Source organism: Branchiostoma belcheri, unplaced genomic scaffold (assembly GCF_001625305.1).
Source record: "Branchiostoma belcheri isolate BF01 breed outbred unplaced genomic scaffold, Haploidv18h27 scaffold287, whole genome shotgun sequence".
Classification (NCBI taxonomy): domain Eukaryota; kingdom Metazoa; phylum Chordata; class Leptocardii; order Amphioxiformes; family Branchiostomatidae; genus Branchiostoma; species Branchiostoma belcheri.
In genome coordinates, this window is record NW_017803895.1 from 108,797 (window position 1) to 130,352 (window position 21,556).

The 21,556-nt window shown below is 46.9% G+C and overlaps 1 pseudogene; it reads right to left on the bottom strand.

The window, feature by feature from the left end:
• Positions 1-458: 458 nt before the first annotated feature.
• LOC109472861 lies at positions 459-19,688 on the bottom strand (annotated as a pseudogene).
• Between the last annotated feature and the right edge of the window lie 1,868 nt (positions 19,689-21,556).

Genomic DNA, 21,556 nt, shown 5'->3' on the forward strand with positions numbered 1-21,556 from the left:
GGGATGGTTTCAAATCCCTCTCGCCCCATGCCAGAGGTAAGGATGAAATAGAAATATAATGTTTTTTCTCGCGTTTTTCCTCCTTGCTCAACTATTTTGTTAATTAATAAATGGATTCAGTTTCTTCATTTTTGGCCAAAATGACATAGAGCGTGGCATGGATATAGGGTGGGCAAATAATCCAGGGCTTTATTCACTTTTTTGATACAGGATTTTGGAATTGTTTGTTTGTTTGTTTGTTGTGGCCATTTTCAGACAAACAGCGTATATTTTGGACTAGAGCCTTGCTATTAAACCCAAACAGTCAGAAATTTTCTGTACATGTGCGTCAGATATATACCAACAGAAATTCACACTTTTGGCATACGTCCCTTAAAAATTGTATAATTGGGACTTTTGGGGTGCATTCAAACCTAAATGACTAATGTTTTGTACGTCATTAGTTAGTTAGTTTCTAGTTATTTCCATACGTCCACCGTCCTGTCCAGTATAGTCTGCGCCAGGCGGACGGCGGTTTCCGCGTGCTGACGGGTGAACGCGTCGTGAGGAACTCTCGGTGCCGGGTGGAGGTTGGGGTAGCGGGCCCGCAGGTACACGTCATCACACCCGAGGTACGACCCGATGGACGACAGCTCCATGGCGGCATCGCCGACACCGGTCAGTTCATCCCCGCAGCTGGCCTCAAGTACCTTCGCCATGCCTCCTATCTGGTGAATCATCTCGTACTTTCCAAACTTTCCCAGTTGCACAGCTTTCAGAGCTTTCTCTGCCGCCTGGTGGCACATCAGACACGTCCACTCAAAGGAGGTGCCAGGGCCGCTTAGGTTGTCCCTGGCAGCCTGTAGGTCTGCTGTACCCTGGCGATGCCAGCGGGCCGCCTCCCGCGGGTTAGGGAAGCCGTCTCCAGCGGTCCTGGGGGGAACCCACTGGCCTGAGCGGGTTTGCCAGCCTCTAAAGTTTCCGCCTTTGTAGCGTTTGTGGAACTGCTCCCTCTGGCGGCGGTGGGATCTGGCATGGGAGTTCCACCTGTTAAAGGAGCTGCTGAAGCTACTTTCTCCGAAATCAAATCCTCCAGACCCAGACCCTCTTCCTCCGAAACCAAAGCCGCTGCCTCCAGACCCAGCCCCTCCGGATCCTCCCGTCCTCCTAGGAAGACCCTTCTCAAGCCTGCTGATCTCGGCCTGGATGTGTTTGCACACCTCAGTAGCCAACTCGACGTTGTCAGGGTTCTTATCCGGGTGCCATTGGAGATAGAGGCGTCTCACCACCTTCTTTCTCTCATTTTCTGGAAGCTTCCATGCTTCCTCCAAGATGTTGCTCACCTCTTCCATTGCATCTTCAAGACTCTGAGGTGGTTTAGCTGCTGAATTAGCTTCTTCGTCTGCCTCCCCTTCGAACGGAACGAGCGGCCCTGACACGCTGGGACGGCAAAACTTGTAAAGGTCTGCTGCGCTCACTGTTCTTGTGTGTCCGACATTTATGACATATTTCCTGCCGAGACCGAACTTGAGATCCATATCTGCAGGCGCTTCTTTGATGACTTGTGCGTACAGAAATGTCATAGTGTATTCTTCTTCTTCCTCCGACGAATCCTCTAAGTCTGGATCGTACACTTCAAACCCCACATAGTCACCAGGAGTGAAGTAGTGAGCCAGGTTGCTCGTCAGAAGGTGGTGAAATATTTCCGGGATGGGAGTGCCGAGAGTTGGAAGAGGAGAGTCATCTTGCTCACCCGAAGTGTAACGCTTTATCTTTGCCCTATCAAGTTTCTTTGGAATATCAGATGGATCTTTGACACTCAAAACCATCGAGAGGGGCCCGAGGTTTACCAGTGGACGCCCAAGACCATCGTTGATCACCTCAGCTAGCTCACAAAGAAAAGACTCGTACTCTTCAGACGCTGCGTCTGTGTGTGCTACGTAGAGGGTGTTGTCTTTAATGAAACAGTAGGACGTCCCGTCGCTGTCTTTGATTTGCTCCTGTGATTCCTTGTACACAAGGCGTGTGATCAGCTCTCGTTTGCAGCAGACTGTAATGGACGACGCGAACTTTTCTACAGCGTCCAGGACCTTCTTGTCGTCACATCTTTCGCCGAGGGCATGTTTCGCTAGACGAACTATGGCTTGTTGAAAGTGGGCGCTCAAGAACAATGACGACATTTTTTGACTCCAGTACGCAATTAGTGCCCATCACACAAGCCATCTGCTCATCTCCGTCACAAAGTTGTTCCTGTACGAGGGAGCTAAGATTCTTGGGCCTGAGCTGAGGTGGCAGTCGATTGATCAGTTCGTGTTCATCATCAGACAAGTTACAATTCTTTAGGCGAATCAACAGTGTGTAGATAAAGCCATCCTTGACTCTGTCTGTGAACTGTGGGGCATCGTCGAAAACAAGGTCGGTAGACTTTTGCAGTCTTTCTTTCTGGCTGGGGAGGTACAGACATTTTAACTTTTGAAAAGCATCCTCAGTGTCTTGTGTTTGCGACTGTTGTCCTCCCCCAAAAGGGATAAGTGACTCAGGTTTCAAAGAACGGAACAATCCAGAAACGGCCATGTATGTGGCGATCTTCTCATTCGGGTCCAATGGTTCGCCTTTAGACAAAGCATACAGATCGTGGAGGACTTTCGCGTATTGCATTGGAGTTGGTTTCTCTGGAGCCCCTAGTGAAACAAAAAGCTTGTTGTATGGCCCTAGCTCCATGGGCATACCATACAGGTATGGCCGAATCTCATGACTTTGCTCGAGTGTGATCGCAATTTGGTTCGGTGGAACGAGTCTTCTGCCCTCTTCAACCACTATGCATGGCACGTTTCCTAACTTCTCCTTCAAGGAACCGCCATCAGTGGCTTTCTCTGACAGGAATGCGTAGACTTTCAGCATCACCTTCCAAAGAGTTTTACAGGCTGAGGGTGAGTTTGCTCCCTCTTCCGTCTCCGTGGCTTTTTGTTGGGCCAGATGTTGGCAAAGATGTGTGACGTGGCTAGTAACTGTATCTATTGATGGCTGTGCTTGGATGCCAAGTCGACGACGCAAGCCCTCAGCATCTCCTCTCCGTAACTCTTGGGCCACATCGTTGGGTAGGAGATTCGCCCTGGTCCAGCAAAGCTCTTGTTCGTCCTCTGGCACTGAGTCCTTGAAGCAAACAAAAGGCAAGACGTCTCCCTTGGCTCCATATTGACTGTGCAGCTCGATCAGAGCACTTTCGGCCTTTACAGGTGCAATGAACCTGATACCAGAAACTTCTTCAATGAAACTTCCTTCCGACAAATTCTCCACTGTGAAGAAGTGATTAACCAAAACTTCTGACTTCCGTGTCAACTGACTATTTCCGCTTGTGGGTACCTTCGCCAGGCGTTCAACATCTCTTGCATACTGTAGGAACATGGTCTTTGTTACCTTGTCGTTAAGACCAATTTTGATGAAGAATTGCCTCCAATCCTGTAGCTCTTCTTCTTCCCCGCCACAACGATAGCACTCAGGCAGGAACTTCTCTACTGGGACCATTTCACGGAACACTGGATGGGTGTCGTCGTAGAAGTCGCTAACAGGACGTCTACCTCCATGTGATGGTATGATGGGCAGATGTTTTAGCCTTTGTATGAGAGACTGACGTGCATCCTTTGGCGACGTCTGCACCAAATCTCTTAGATATCTGAGATGCTCCATCACTGCGTCATCACTCAGGTGACCCATGTTTGGGAAGATGTACTGTTGGTACACCTCAGCCTCTGTGATTCCTGAACACCCCAAGGCCGTATGTAGCTTCTTGAGGTTGGAGTTCTTCTCCAAAAAGACATCGTTTGACCGATCTATCCACTCATCCATGCCAGCTGTTGGTATTCCTACCGGCAACACGTGGCACTGGTGTGTGTTGATAAGACTGATGAGTTTGTTGTGGATTGTTTTGTATAGGGGCAACGAGCGCAACATCCGCAGATTCGCTGGATCAGTTTTGAGCTTGTCTACTTCTTCTTCATAATACTTCAACAGTTCTGTTGCGTCGTCGGGGTCTAGAGGATCCGTAATTGAAGCGGTTCCTTGCACAAGAAGTGAGGTCAAAACTCGTAAAATCCCTACATGGTTTGTGAGAGATGAGACAAAACGTCTTGCCAATTGTACTGTTCTGTCGTTGGGTGGCTTTTCCGGGTGATCACGAAAACAGAGTGTGTTCAGCTCCAGGCAATGGAGATTGCGCATGATTTTTGCCACCTTGATCTGCTGTAGATGTGAGGCTCCGACATCAAACGTGACGACAGTGTCTGCCTTACACAGTGGGACCAGGTAAGGTTTCCCTGGTTGCAGAGGAGGGACTACATAACAGTTTGAGTTACGGTGACGTTCCATCACCGGTGAATGTGTACAAGTCGGCAAGACAGACCAGTTTCCAAACAAAGAGTTGATCTTATGAAAGAAGGTGTCCCGTTCGAAAAACTTCTGTCTTTGCATTTCATGATCGAGGAAGTGCCAAAGACGATATATCCAATATTGCGGGGGAGACTGTTGATTCCATTCAACAGTGTTCCCCTGTCTGAATACACTCTCGTTCAGTTGACGTGGCAGCAGGTTACACAAAGCCTCGACATCGAAAGAAAGAACGGACTTATCAGTGTCTTGACGTGGTAGGTCCGAGAGGCATGACCAGTCCACAAACAAATCTGGCGCACTTGGGACGAGGTCCGCATAGTGTGTGGCAAACACGGGGTTAGAAAGATTAAAGACTCTCAGGAGTTTGTCTGTCGTCAGAAGCAAGGGAACGCCATGTAGTTTGTGTTTCTTGTTTTCGTCTAGTGTGCGTGACAAACAGTAGTGAAGGACCACTTGAAGGTTCTCTGGCTCCTTGAAAGTAGTGCTGGACACCTGGGCAGGAAGTGACACTCCAATACGACACAACGGGTCGTCGTCTGCGTACGTCTGAAGAAAGTCCACCACAGATTCTGGCTTTACTTCTTTTACGTCAACTTTAGCTTCCTGAAAGTCGCGAAGAATCCTTATTGGACTGGCTAGCAGGTTAAACCCTAAGGCTAGGAGGCTCTCTATCACTACCTGTTTTCTGGGCTTTATATTGCTCCCAACCGCCGTGTTTCCAGCATCATCGTACTTCAATGTGTTGAAAAATGCCTCATCTCTTCCAGATCCTGTCGGTGGTAGCCATTCTAATGTCATCTGGTGGTGGCGGCGGCTTCGTGGTTTGCAATCGTGATGTGTAGACCGTAGCACCGGCAAAACGTGAAGATGTTTGCGATCGATGTGCTGATAGAAAGCTAACGACAGGTCTTTCCACTCATCAGTCGTTTTTGAGACGGATGGAAAGAGATCGTGATACGACTCCAGCGATCTCTTGACGTCCTGTGCCATTGATACTGTGAAAGGTTTCTGTTCTACTCCGAAGTCTGCTGCTCGTTTCGCGTCAAGAACCGCGGCGTACGCCGGAGCGATGACCTCTTTGATCAACGTCTTGTTCCAGTCGGATTTCATCCCTCCATTCTCGTCTCTCCACAGGTTTCTCCGAGCCTCGTGGTCCAGTGCGAAATGGCCATTCACATGGACCGGGAGCTTTGTTTCTATGGGGAGTGGCAGGAAGCAGAATGCGCGTTTGGGCCCCATATGGTAACACTTCTGATAATTCCTTGATTGATTGGGAGCCTTTGACGAAAAAGACTGTTTGCAGTCGTTGTGGCAGATAGCTGCCCCCCCTCTTGGAAGTAGACCCAACTCCTTTGCCTCGTGGGCCTCTTTGATGCTTTTTGGGATGTCCTTGTTCTCAAACCCGATTCTCTGGTGAACTATCCACGTCTCCTGGTGCTTATTGTTGTCACGTAGGTCCAAGTTGTATGTGACATGGTGAGTTGGCATTTCGTGGAGAGGAGCTTCACTGTGAGCACATTCAGCCACGTAGTCCGCAAACTTGCGTCGGTTTTGCTTTGCCTTCTTTGAAATGAGAGCTTCGGCGTGATAGAACTCCCGCGAGGTTCCATCTTTCTCTATGATAGAGATCTTGATCATTTCCACACTGTTGAGAAACAGAAGGACTTCAAAGCTTTCTCTTCTGAACTTGTGAAGGAGATCCATTATTTCGTCTTCCGTCACTTCTTTGTCACTCAGGTCGGAGGCTTTAGCCATCGTCGCCGTCCGCAAAGGGAATCTGAACATGGTGTTTTCTTGAGAAGAAAACCCAGGCTGGTCATTGCGATAGCAGTTGAACACATCCTTGTATTGCTCTCTCAGGTACGCGTCGATGCCACGAAGCATTCGTCCCGGATGCTCCACACTCGCTCCTGGGACAAATCGGAGCTGCGGGTCGAAAACACACAGCGTGTCTCCTCCTGTCATGAAGGACGGACAGTCTGTCAGGTGGTAGACCGCGTTGAAGCCGACTCCATACTTTCCAGTCTTTACCGGATCATGTGCCTTACTGCCTTGTCCAAGGTTCTGTATGCCAATCAGGTCGTTCTCTGTGAAAGGTCTGTTGTTATAAACACACAGGGCAGGTCCTTGTAGGTCCGTCCAGCTATCGTCGAAGATGTATTTGGTGCCGTGCTGACGCTTGTCGAAAACGAAGTGGATTTCCGTTGCTCCGGCATCGTCGGCATTTTGCAGCAGCTCTTTGAGGATCTCCTTGTCGAAGGGATAAGCATCCAGCAGGTGTTTGATTCTGTTGGTCAACTTTTCCACCTGGCCGAAATCAGTTCCAAAACAAGACAGGTTGTCTGAGTACGCCTCCAGTGCCTTGAGTCGTACAGGCTTTACTCCCAACTTGTCCACCGCTAGGCCTCTTGATATGTCCTTATGGCAGAACACCATGTCATCTTTCTGTTCTATCCAGGCACAGTCATTGTAACATACCTCAGAAGGTCTGCGCAACACGCCACTCTGGTCCGGGATCCAAAGGTCCTGTTCTTTGATGTCTTCCCCCTCCAGGTCGCTGGCTGCTTTCAATAGTTCCAGTGCTAGGTTGACCTCATCGGAGCTCAGCCTCTGGTTTCCTTTATCTTTCTTCAGGTGGTCAAGTGCCCGTATGAAGTCACATGCTTCAAACGCTGTTTTGACGTTGCAGACCTTAAGGAGAGATCTGAGTTCTGAGGCCAGTTCATCTGGTACTCGGTACAGGTAGGGCGCACAAGTGAACTTCAAGTCAAAGGACACGTCTGACGGGAGGAGAAATCTCTTCGTCATCTGGCCCATGATGAACGGAGTCTTGGACAGTCTTGTAGCTACTTCATCCTCGTTGTCTTTTGACCCCTCACAAAACTTTTGAAGGTGTTGACAGGTTTTGAGGTACGATTTTCTCGTACAAACCAAAGCATCTTTCGAGAGAGTCTCCATGTCTACGGCGATGATAGCCAGAAGGTTTGTTAAGGTTTCAGGCAGGCCAGGAGATTTGTCTTCCAGGCCAAGAAACTTGCTAAGGCTGTGTGGCACTGTGTAGGTGCTGCTGTGTTTCCCCTTCCCTGTAACAATTCTACTGCACATTATTGGACTGGAGACGCCTGCAATCTCACAGTTCTTACTCGGCTGGAGTTCAACGGCAGAAAGCAGGGTGTCTGTGGGGTACTCAGACCCTTTCCATTCAAATGGCCATTCACGGGGCTTTTGCATGAATGGTAAGAATGGAACCGTGGACAGCTGTCGTCTTGCCTGCTCCAGTACTTTCCTGTCCCTTTCCTTCCTCGTTTTGTCAACGATGAAGTCTATCAGGGCAACAATTCTCTTGCGAGATTCATGCTGATTGTCCTTGTTCAAACGAACTACTGACTCTGCGCGTTCTATGACGACGTCCCACGGCGCGTCATCCTTACACATGCCCAGTTCTGTCAACACCTGCAGACGGGAAGGTTTCAGGTAGGTGTCTTTGGATCCATGTGGATACTTCTGATCCTCCGGTAGGAACATCGCAGAAAGTTTTCCATTGGGGTGTACGAGTTTTCCAGGAAAGGACAATTCTTGTCCTCTTGGGCTGGTTGGAATGCAAGCTGTAGTTTTGATTAAGTCATGGTATTCTCCATTTTCCCTGCCTAATATACGGAGCATCAGAGGATCCCGTGTTTCCTCAGACAGCTCATGAATCCTGGGAAAGAACAGCTCGGAGTAGAACCGTTTCTCTGTGTATGTGTGCTCAGAGAGAAGCTCAACACATCCGGCTGCTTCGAATCCTTGCCGTGCCCATTCGGGCAGCTCAACGACAGTGTAGTTCGGAAGACACTGCTGTAGAGCCCACCTGGCGGCAACGTTTTCGTCTGAAGAAAAGGTGATCCCAGGATCAAGCAATACCATCGATGTAAAACTCAACCACTGTCCCTCGGATTCAAACAGAGGTGGTGGTTGTCACGGGATGACAAGGCAGCGTAGATGGCTTTCAAAAGGACGCTGTAGTATGTGGTGCCTGGAATGTGACAGGTGTTAGGCCAAAAGCTGTGGTACTGATAGGGAGTTAGCTGTCCTTTCTTTGCCATGTCACTGAGGTCTAGAAGCATTGTGACGTAGGCCTTACACACAGCGTCCTCCATAAGAGCCTTGTTCCACTCCACCTTCAGGTCGTTCCGGTCGGTGCTCGTCTCTTCCCACAGTCCTCGGCGATTGGATGCCACAGCGAAACTGCCGTTCACGTGGACAGGCAGGCCTGTTCTGATAGACAGGGGTAGGAAACAGAACACCTCTCCGTTTGGGGGATTATCCATGGAGGTGTTCGGATGGCTGTCATCACTTGACTTCAGCAACGCCGCCACACCGCTGCATGGAACAAGTCCGATTTTCCTTCCTCTGTCTGACAAAGCTAACTTCAGTGATGCCGATGAGCCCATGCAGGACGAAATGATCCACTTCTCACTCTCGGCGTTGCCCGTACCCTCTCGGCAGGTTACCTTAACTACCATGGATGTTTCCAGGCACTCCTTCATTCTGTTGGTCCCTTGGCGTTTCATGATGTCTGACGTCGCCAGCAGACAGTTGCTTTGGATTTGGAATTTGTCGGTCAACTTGTGAGAAGGGGACAGAATCTGCATCTCCCGTAAATATTTCACAGGTGACTTTGAGACGTGGAACGTTTCAGCCATTCTTGACGGGTCTGCGGACTCTGCCAGGGTGTACATCGTTACTCGTCCGACATTCTGGGTGAAGAGTAGGAGAGGTTTCAGGCCTTCCTTGAAACTTCTGATCAGGCTTTTCATGTTTGCATTGCCATGTTTGCTGTACGACACGTCGCTGATCTCACTTTCGGCTGCTTCCTGTGGTGTTCTTAACGGGAGCCTGAACAGCGTTCCGTTGTAGGGGGTACTGGTGCTGTAACCAAAGACATCCTGAAAAGGCTGGAATTGGTCTTTGAACCTGCTTACCAGCCTTGTGTTCTTCTGTAAGTCAAGTCCGATTCCTGGTCTAGACTTATCTTTGATGTGTTTTGAGAGGTGCGTGGCGTGTGGATCAAAGAAAAGGACTCGACTTCCACTGACAAAACTTGGGACGTCTGTAACATGGTACACAGAATTGAAGCCAACCCCAAATCTGCCCACCTTCTCGAGGGCCTCCAGCTTAGTTTGCCCTCCTAGGTTCTGGATATTCTTGAAGTCCTCCTCGCTGAACGTGGCGTTGTTGTACGCCCACAGTGCCGGTCCGTGGCACACCTGCATGCCTTGGTCGATCAGATCCTCTCTAGAGTTTTCGTTCTTCCGCCAATCGACAAGAAACTTCACTTCCGTTGCTCCGGCGTCGTCTGCGTTTTGAATGAGTTCTTTGAAGATCCCAGCTCCCTCGGGGTAGTCGTTCAATATGTTCTTAAGACGCTGTGTGACTTTCTCGTGCTGCCCACACTGGTCGAACCCGAACTCCTCGGCACTGACGACCCTCTGGCTGAGAGATGGCACCTCGAGCAGTTGTGCTGTGTCTAACGGTATCAGTTTGTGGAGAGGCTTGAATTCTTCATCCTCTAGTAAATCCTGTGCATCGCTCCAAGATACATCATTGTACGTGCACTCGCTCACAGGTGCCAATGTCAGACGACGGCTGTCCTTCGTTGCTATGGGAACTAATATGTCGTCTCGTACCTCTTCAAGGATGTCTGGGTGGCTGACTAACCAACCTATAATGTCCACAGATAACTTCAGATCTCTTTCTGACGACATTTTCCGCGCCGATTGAATTTCATGCAACGTTTTCACCAGATCCGTTTTGTCGAGATTCTGTTTGACGCCAGCGTTCCTGAACAACTGCTTGAAGTCACGAAAGTCCTCGGGCAGAATGAATCTGTATGGTGCAAGGTCAAGTGTGATGTTGAACGGGCAGATCAGCGCCACTGCATTCGGTGCTGCGAGCCCGTCACCCTGCCAGATCCAGGGAGGGAACTCTGGAGAAGACAGTGGCTGTAGGACAGCTTTCTCTCCTGCTTCCAACCTTGCGTCAATGTGCTGATAGATCTCGGTCAACATCTGCACAACATGGTGCTTGGGAAGGTGTGGTGGCCTGGTGTAATGGGTACATACCGTTCTGAGTTGCCCGACGACTTTCTCGATCGGCAATCTGTTCTTGTTCCATCCAAAAGCAGAGATGAAATCATCAGATGTCTTCCCATCAACAATCGGCATGGTCGCGCCGACCAGCTCTGCACACTCCAAACCTCGAGCCTCTCTTGGGCTTACAAATACGGCCTTGCTTTTCTCAGGATACCATTGCAGACCTGCCAGATAGGACTTGGGTCTTTCTGAGCAGACCGGTAAGAAGTTCACGTCCATTAGGGCAGCTTTAAGGAGTGCGCCGTTGACGGGAGTGATGAGCATTCCGTGAGAAAGTACGGACATGATTGCAACGGCCTTTCGTTTTGCATCAGACAGGGTCAACTTTCCAGATTGATAGAAGGTCTGTACATTCTTAGCACTGCGTAGAATGTCGTGTGCAGATAGGTTCCGTCTCATCCCAAGCTCCAGCAGAGATGTCAGTACGATCTTGTTCTCATATGGTGGTCCTGGGAAGACTGGTTCACCCAGTAACACATCGGACACCGCCTCTTCGGGGTTGAACAGCTCGGTGGGGGTCACTTTGGTGTTACTGTTGGTCGTCACGAATGCCAAAGTTTGGATTTGGTTGACGATGTTCGAATCCTTGGACTTTAAAGTGTGGAGATTCCTGAGAATCCACAGCATAAGAGAGTCCGCGTGTTCTGTTGTGTAGTCGCCCCGGCGAACCTTCTCTATCATCCGCGCCAAAAGCTGTGCTGTACTCAGTTGTTGGAGACCAACAAGACGCCCAAGAGTCTGTGATTCCAGGTCGTTAGTGACGATGACTGTTGTGGGAAAGGATAAACCTTCAGGTAGGGGGTCAGTAGTCAGGTCTGGGGCGATCTGTCGCATCGTTCCTTCGGGATCCAAGGCTGCCAGGTATCTTGGTTTCAAGTTTGTGTCATCAACAGCTTGAAAGATGGGTAGTTTGGCCAGCAGTCCATGCTCCTTGTCGTTTAAGTTCTCACCTTTGGCAAAGAAAGTCAGTAACGCGCCTTTAGCTTCGGGATTCAATGTATTGACCTTTGGGACCACTTTGTTCGCTCCGACGACAAGCAGGAGCTTGAGAAGCCCTGATGGGGTACAGCGGTGAATGAACTCCTCAAGCTTCGGGTGGTTCAGGTAAGATGGCGCGTCCTCAAGCACTGTGGCGTCCACGTCACGGACTAGGCTCTTGATGACGTCAGGTATCGTCGTTTCGCCATATTTGGGACGGATCACTCTCGAGGGCTGTTCGAGTCGGACCAGTCGAGTCTTGCTCATTACGGGAAGAATAGGAAGGCCGACGAAGGGGCTGAGATCGTTGGGAAAGTGATCTCGTAGATAGCGCCACAGCTGGGCTAACCATTCCACGGAAGGCTGCTGCGAACGCGCGGGGTGCCAAGTCACATGACTTACCTGCAACCAATCAGGTGGCAGTGCGTCTCTCAGGTGAGTGGCAACAAGCTGCGGGGTGAGATGACGCAGGTTGAGGCAAGGGGTGCGGGCTGTCAGGAGGAAAATGTTAGAGACTATTCAAAAAGGTTTTTCTCCTTTTATCACTGTCATTGAAAGATACAAATACACAAACAGACACACACATTTATAGTACAAAAGGTTAATGAATACACTATATAAAATGTGACAGTTCCACAAAAATGTGGGGGAAATATATTATATGTATTATGTGTATTATGTGATTGTAAACCATGCATCTATTCAGCACTATAATAGGCTGCGATTGCAAGGGTAGTGTTTGACCCATAAACCAATTATAATATATACTAATAGAAGCCCAATATCTGTAAGGTTTGAGTACGTACCTTTTTTGTCTACCTCTGTCGCAGCCATCTGCAGATGGTGTAGAGTAGGTTTGTTGATGCCCGTGTCAAGGAAACGCCTCTCGAGTCCCGGAAGAAGAGTTCTGGGATGCTGTTCAGATTCTATGAAGATCGTTTTGTCGTCTTTTGAGAACGTTGTGAAAGTCTTGTCGGCCAATGGAAGGAGTTCAATCCCTTCCATTGCGTCATAGTTCTTGTCGTCAAGCGCGTACTGTAGCCAGGCCAGTTTGTGCTTTCTGGAACCGTTTTGCACGCCCGTTCTCTTCATGGTTGTCCTCAGCAGCTCTGGGGTGACTTCGTTGAGACAAGAGCGGGAGAACGTGTCGTCGATTGCCTGCATGACGTGTTTTGGCAGCGTCACCACATCTAGTCCGGCACCGACCAGGTACTCTAGAACTGCAGTTGGAACATCATCATCATCATCATCATCATCATCATCTTCACCGCTCTCAGTCATCTGTCGACCACGCTTGCCTCCACAGCTCTCCACTGTCTTCTGCCCCTGTGCTATCCTGTGCAGTTGGAACAGACGTCCTGTTGAAGACTGCATCTCTCGGCGTGATCCACTTCTCACCATTTGCTGGTGTCCACACAACCTTCTGAGTGAGAACGTCCTTGAAGAACGGATTGAGAGCTCTATCCCAGTGCTGAGCCGTGTGTTGCTTGTCTGGGAGCGCCGCGTAGAGGGCGTCTTTCTTACAGTACTGCGTGGCGTCGGTGATGAGGCGGGCGTAGGCAGAGGGTAGGATCTCCCGTACGAGAACCTCGTTCCACCTGAACAGGAGAAAGGAAAGGCTCTGTTTTTCTTTGTTGATAACAGTATGAACAGACATCTAAAATAGGACGTTTTGATGGGGGCAGTTGTGAAGATTATAATGTAATACATTAACAAAGGTTTAGCTACAGGTATTAAATTGAACTTGTCAGAGGATTTCCTGAGATGATTACTTCATCGGGTCACCCGCTTTCTCATATTTCTTGCAAAGATGAAGGGAAGCGTGTCTTAAACAGCCTTTTCCTCCTGGCGCCGTAAAAGACAATATAAGAAATACACCTTTAGAATTTAGAGATGTGCTTTCTTACAAGGAGTAACAATACCGCATTTTCACGGAGATAATAACGAGAAATCCTACCTTGCTGCGGAGTCGCTCTTCTGGTCCGTCCCTGTCCACTTCAGACTCCTCCTGTTGTCGCTGACGCCGAAGAAGCCGTGCACGTGGACAGGCAGGCCGGTGGACTCGTGTCCTGCAGGCAGCGGCAGGAAGCAGAAGGTTCGACCTTCAATGTTTGTGCCACCGGACAGCGGCATCGCCACTCCTACCCAGGGGAGCAAGCTGAGCTCTTCAGACAGCTTCTTTGCCTCTTCTGAGATCCCCCGTCCCTTCACGTAGTTTGTGACCAGCCAGTTTCGTGTAGGTAAACCGTATGCGTCCACCGCCATTGAGAACTGTCTGGTATTGACGACTGTCTCCCGGTTGTCTATCGGTACTGCTAGGGAGTCTTTCACGTCAGCTGTGAAACGGGTTTCCTCTTCTTGTTGAGACTGGCTGCTCATGGAAACGCGATAGTCTGTGGCGATGTGGCCTGACTCTTCTCTGGTCATCAGTTTGATAGACCGTACGTGATGCAGGAACAGCAGGACAATGTCGCCATCTGACTTGAAGGAGTCAAACAAGTCCACGATTTTCTGATAGTTATAGATAGTCTTGGAAATCTTTAATGGCGTCTGTCTCAAGGGAAATCGGAAGATCGTCCCGCGGAAGAATCCGGTCTTGAAGGGATCTTCGGCACCCTCGAAGAGGTTTTTGAGAGGAGAGAACTGGTCTTGTAGGCTCTGGATCTCCTCAGCATCTTCCTGTAGGTGCCAGATACGGCCTTTCTGCCGAACGCCGTCTATGCGGAAGATGTCCTCGTGTGGATCAAAGATGGCGACGTGATGTCCGCTCACGATCATCGGGAGATCTAGAACCAAGATATAGCACAGAATTTTGGACATGCTATTACACTGAGATGTTCATCAGACTTTACTGTCAACGTTGTGTCCTAACCAAATGCTGTCAATTGGACAAAAAAAGTCACAGATTCCATTTTCATATTGCTGCACAGCGCTACAGTACGCAATTTTTGTTGCGCAGGCGTTGGAGTGTAGGGATGACTTCATCATCCCGCAGTACATATAAGACTGCTACAGAAAACCTGCAGCTGCTGGGGACAACGTCCTCCGGCGCGACCCAGCAGCAGCCACGGGCCTCATCGAACGAACCTCCCGCCGGTGTTCTGGGACATCTGGGATCCCCAGGATTATTGAGGTCCCTTTAATTGTTGGCAAATTTAGTGGGGCGTGTGGCGCAGCGGCAGAGTGCTCGACTTGAAACCAAGAGGTCCCGGGTTCGAGTCTTGACATGCTACCGATCTTGTGCCCTTGGGAAAGGCACTTCGCACGACTTTCCTCACTTCGCTCAGGTGAAAATTAGTATTGTATTGTCCCATGTGTTGGTAGCGGCATTAATATAAGTTGATAAAACTTGAGTACGTGTGCCACCACCACGTATTATGATTACATGTTGGAATATAAAAAAAAAAATTGGGCAACAGGGCGCGTGGCCTAAGACTAGGCGAGCCCAAATTTAAACCAATAATGTCGTATCGCCGGATCTTCCATTCAATGCCTAACAAAGCCATCAACATTAGGTTCATCCGACGGTATAATTCATAATCGAACAATAACCATTGTATATATTGTCTTTATTTATTATATATATTAAGCGTTTGCTGGCGGAAGCATGGTAAAAGCTCACACGCAACTGCGGCGACCACCCCTGTCACAATCTAAACATTCGTCATGTTTAAACAAAGCAGCAGCAACTCCGCTGTTGTTGTCGAATCCATTTCCCAAGTCCACGTGTCTTGAGCACGTTTTGGAATATTCCATTTCGTGCCTTTGTCTGAAGCATATTTCGGAATATTCCATAACGTGCCTTCGGTATGAATAATTATTCACCATTCCGTCAATCATTCGTGATTGACAGAGTGGCCGGTCACGTTTTGGAACATTCCAAATCGTGCTCCAGCTGCGCCATGATTTGGAATACAACGTGTGGAATTCCGGTTGCATTCCAACACGTGGTCCATTCCAAAACATGATTTGGAATAGCACGTTTTGGAATGCAACAACGCGATCTCATATATATCAATTACCGTTACCGCAATGCATGTCGGGATTTATCGCCTCCCCCCGACTTTTAGCCATACAATGGGTCCTACCTGTAAGATGGTACACAGAGTTGAATCCCAGCCCAAATCGTCCTATCTTCATGGGGTCGCCCTTCTTCACGCTCCTGGCTGTATTCTGGATGTTGTTCCAGTCCTGCTCGGTGAAGCAGGCGTCGTTGTAGGCGCACAAGGCCGGGCCCTGGTACGGCGCCAGAAGTTTGGGAGAGTGGAGTGTCCGGGTGCCGTACTGGGTCCTGTCGTACAGAAACCGCACCTCGCTGGCTTCGGCATCCTCGGCGTTCTGTATCAACTCCTGGTAGGGGGAAAGGAACATGTTTCATGATCATAAAAAGAAAAGCAGAAGTAACAAATATACAAGAAGTGAATAGAACAGCAGTATCCCATATATGATTATCTAAATAATCATTTGATTATTTAGATAATTATTTGATCATGTATGATCATGAATTGTTATCTGATCATGATCATGCATGATCATGAATTGTTATCTGTATTTAATGTCTGTTATGTGAACGTTACAAAAATGTTGTCCTTCCTGTAGCAATTTTATAAAGCCAATCAGTATTTTCGATCTTAATGTGTAACCAAGTTTGAATGCCGGTAATTGTTAATAACCTTGATGATTTTTACGTTTATTTAAAAAAAAAAGTACCTTTACTGAATAGAAATGTTGACATGAAAGGGCGTCATAGTGTTTCGACCTGACCAGGCCGTCGGATTAAATATGAATTTTATTAATGAATGAATGAAGACCTTTATTGTACACACAAACCCACTGGGTTTTAGTACAGGTCACAACAAAAGGATGGGATATAGATAACGTTACATATAAAGTTCTTCTATATACACCGTCAAGTAGCTACAATCAAGTAAATTCGGTTTCTTGTTGTTTCTTAGTAATGGCAAAAAGGTAAGAACAGGTATGTTTCAATATAGAAGGTTTGTCTAAGCTCATTCGAAATATAAATTTATCTGTACAGCTTGGATGCATATTAAATAAGGGGAACATAGTTTGTATCAGATTATAAAGATCTGTTCTCTCTTTGTGGTATTTTATTAATATGTTCCATTCATATATCCGTACCTTTTTCAGCGGTATTCATATCCTTACTGAAACAATATATACATAATGCATTTTTGCTCACCTTCAGAATCTGTCCCCCGTCTGGATACCTGTTGAGAATTTCCTGAAGGTATATATACAGCGGCGGGGTCGACTGGCCAAATTTGTGTCCTGTAGACAAGAGAGGCAGTTCGTCAGAGGAAAGGAGTTTTTTTTAATTCATCAAAACATGAAAACATAACAAAGACAGTGTGACGCTGCACTCAATGTTATAACTTATATTAACAGCGCCACACAACAAAAAAGTACAATTAAGTTTTAACATTTAACCCTATCTAGACCGGGCTTTTTTGGGCTTAGTGGGACAGGGGGGCTCATTCGACCCCCCCTCCCTTCCCTCAGAACTCGAGAATGGTATGTCGTATGACCACCAAATTTTCAAAGGATAGTGTACTAGTAAAAATTCATCATAACTAAAATTTTTATGTCGTTACGACGTAATATGGCGTCATTATGACGTCATTAATTTGATTTTATTGGCCAGTCTAGATAGATTATTCCCTGAAAACTAAATGGTATACAACATAACTTTACCAAAAGTGTTAATGACAGAATATTAGGGTGTACTAAATCTTATAATGCCCATAGCAACACCGGTTACGTCATAAAATGACGTCATGCATATTTATGCATAATGCATAATTATATGTGCATGAGCCCGCGCGTGTATGCTTGAGTGTGTTTGTGTATGGGATTTGGGTTAAATACCAGTGTACATGGAAATGACACAAAAAATAATATAAAAAAACACATTTTAAAGGCCTGTATAAAAACATACGTAGAAAAACGCTAGTGACCATTGCTAGATATAAATAAATTCCATATTTAACGAAACGACAGGAGGAGTAGAAACATGAGGGAAAACAGCATCCATACCCCTATGGTATGGAAAAAAACATATCAATCTATTTCCTCTGTATACATATAGGAATATGTAACTTACGTTCTGCCATGATGCAGAAGGTTCAGAACCAAGTCTTTCACTGTCCCATCGTCATAGTCAGTCCGTTTGGCGCCGGTGTAGAAAACAGTGACCTGTGGCGGGGGGACAGGAGGCAGAAGAACTTTTAGAAGAACTTTATTGCACGGCAATTGCACATGGTACAATGCATGTCACAAACAAGAATTCGGAGATCTCATACCTCCATGAAATATATGAGTTTTTGCCTCCGGGGGAGGAGACATCCTTCCGCGGAAGGGCTTTGTGAGAGTTTTAGAATTTCACGTTCGCAGCGATTCCTCGCGTTTGAGTGGACAGATTCTTTTGAGACTCGGTATATGTTTTGCTATCGGGCTGCAGATGATGCACGTTCTTTTGTTTTTATTGTATATGTGTTTTCGGGCGTGAAAATGGAGCCTTTTGATGGCCCCAGAACACCCCTTGAGTGAGAAAGTGGGTCGCGACCGTCGATCTTTTGCGTGTGTCAGATATAGTCGGTCTCGTCCACAGTCGCACAGAGGGGTGACGGGTCTCAATAAATTCTTAGTCTTGCGGCGCGCAACAATTGTTGTGCACATACATCTTCTGTATGCGAGGCGCAACAAATGTTGTTTGGAGGGTATTTTTAGTACGCGTTCATAGGACGCGTGATCGGCAGCAACTTCCGGGTTGGTCAATGGGTCAGGGGTCAACGTACTCTTGCGCAATCTTTGTTTTGGATGTTTTCGGCGTATATTACGACTACTAACTTACAAATACCGCGGTATACGGTCTCAGACGTTCTCGGCGTGCATTTTTACCGAGGATCAGACCTTTACTTCCCCGATTTATACGAAGAATTGGCGGAAAATGGAGGAAGTGACCGTCTGATTTAACGGTTCCGGTTGTCATTCTGAGTTTCATTACGAGTTCATTGCGGCAGATTAAATAGAATTTCATAAGTTCATGGGTACATGTTATGGGCTGCAGATGAAAATGTTGACCTGTGTTAACACAACCTGGAACGCTAAACACATAAAATTCAACACCATCAACTATACGTAACAAACAACATATAGAAATATACAATAAAAAGCCCGGAGGTATAAAATCTCAGATTTTACTTGTTGTAAATGTTTTTATTTGTTTCATTGACTCCCTGAAGTAAAATTCGACCCCTAAGAACATTGACGGGGAGGGCGGCTTGACCAAAAAATTGGAAAATGTGGAGTAGTCCAGTTTCCTGTCTCGAAAATTACAGTTCAAGCTCATTTAATACTGTCGCAACAGGTACTCAATAGTGACGTATATTGTATTATTACTTTTCACATACATATACATGTACGTAATATTAAACATGAATGTACATGTACGTAATATTAAACAACTTCATACCTTCGCAAATAATGTTAACCTTCATGATTGACAAATAGAGAAATGTCTCAATGTCTCATTATCTGCATGAACTATTATATAAATTTGTCATATTCTCCACCCAATGACAGTCCTATTTTAAACAAAGAAAGCTATTCTTGAATTTCTGCATATAAATCCATTTGGACTCAGTTATGCTATCAGCATCAGGACAATCATGACATTTTCTGCCGAGGCACTGAAGCAAATAATTTTTTACAATCGACAAACTGAGAAATTTTCATAAAGTAACCCATCTATAGATGACACGAGTCCTGTCAAAATACAGCATAAGGATGCATGTTAACTTTTTCCCAATCACCATCCACCCACTACACGGGAAAAGTGGAATAGCCCAGTTTCAGGTACTTGCCCAAAGTTTCGGTGAGTCACACTGACCGAGCCGGTTCGTATCTGGCATGGGCACTTACATTTCAGTCACCGACTATTACAGTGTATAATATACTTAAAATGCCGCTAATATCGATTATTTCCAGAGCTTCTTGAGCAGACTGACTAGATTGCCATAACGCTAACCTACCTGCCAGTTTCTGTGACTTCAAGTTCGCACCATATAACAACAGCTGCAAAATACGTGTGGGCAATCGAATGATAATAACAAAATGTCGGGTTGTTATTCTTCAAGAGGGAGCTGTTCTGGGTCAATATAACGGGTGGAAACTACTCGTATCCTCGGCAACCCGCCCGGCCGCCGTCGTCGAACAAGTCATGCACCCTGTTGTGGATCACAATACCCGCAGAGACGGTGTTAGTCGGGAAAAGTCTGAGAATTCGAAGGGAATCCGCCCAGCTTGTTGTACAAACGGCCTAACAAAGGCCACCACAACAAGTTGAGAAATAAGCTGAAGTTAAGATAGGAACTGGCAACTACAAGTTTATAGGGCAAGGGTGGGGGGAGAAAAAAAAGACGTCCGTCTCTCCAAGCATCCGACAAGGAGAGGAGGAGGTTTTAGAACCCGGGAAGATTTCGAACTCTCCGCGTGTATTTACTGTCTTCTGATTGGCTGTTCTACACGTGGCCCCCGCATGATTCAAGAGTGATTTCGCAACGTTCCAACCCTGTGGGCCTAACTAAAACAAAGCTCTGTTCCTGGCGTCTTGCATATAATCAGCATTTCCTGTGTGGCCTTTTGACCACGTGCTGTTCTGTCTGTCAATATTCTTCACCCACCTACGTGCTAAGATCCTAGTACTTTAATCAAACAAACATACACACATCGTACACTGATAATGCACCCAAAACAATACTTCTGTTTCCTGAAGTAAAAGTTGACTCCAATGTAGATCATTGACGGGGAGGGCGGCTTGATAAAAGACTGGAAAATGTGGAGCAGTCCAGTTTCCTGTCTTGAAAATTACAACAGCATCAAATGACCCAACACCTCAAAACACACTGAAAAACAAGCTGTTTAACGTCACCAGGATCATTCCGATGCCTTCCTGTCCTATGCAAATGAGGTTAGACCCCCTGTTTTCGCGTTGCATTCTGGGGATGGGAAACTGGTGAATAACGCGTTCTACGGTGACCTGCGGTTCGACTGGATTCGGGGGTGGCCGGTAGCACCGATGAGGGGAGGGAGCAGTGAATGAAGCTTCCATTGGGATTCTATGGTGAAACCACTAGAAACAAGCACTTTAAAACACATTTACTTTTATTCCAAACCTCAAGTCTTTACCCCCACTGCAAAGCCGAATTTGTCAGGTTTCTTTTGGCACAAATAGTGGAAGTTCGACTCCTGCTTATTTTTGAGTTACAGCCCAAATACTGAAATGATACCTGGATTTCACCCCCTGTCCAAGTGGAACAGTCCATTCAGCCAGGACCTATCTCGGGGCCGATAGAAGGCCAAGTCTTGCTGAAGGTCAAACGTTTTGGGCAGATTTGAAAAAAAATTACATTCTTCTGTCCTCCTTACCACAAAACTGGGCCTTTCTGTGCAAAATCTGCCCAGGAAAAAAATTATTTAAAAAATAAGTCCAAAAATTTGCATGCGCTTACACTGGTCCCCCTCCATGAGTGCGCAGTTTTCCAACACTTTTTTGCGGTGTAACGACGTTGATCTTTAAATCCCCAAATGTCATGATTATGAACCCAGGTAGGCTTACAGAGAAAGAAAATGTGGGGAAACAACTATGTTTGAAATAGTTGAAATTCTACACAATATAGCTTTAACGTTTTCACAAGACCCCACCCACCCACTACACGGGAAAAGTGGAATAGCCCAGTTTCAGGTACTTGCCCAAAGTTTCGGTGAGTCACACTGACGGAGCCGGTTCGATCACGAATTATACAATTTTAATCATTGATTTCGCAAATAAGAGCCTCATTTGCATGGATTATATATCAGTTGATCTTAATCTCCACTCAATGATAGCCTTATCTTAACAAAACGGCCATTATAGCACTTCCTCATGAATTACGCAAATGAGTGAAATGATTTGAATAAATTATGTTTATTGCTGTTCACCTTCACTTAACTTCCAAATGTATCATAATCTATATCCTCAGATGTTTTGTCTCGTTTTCAATTACATGTCACAAGTG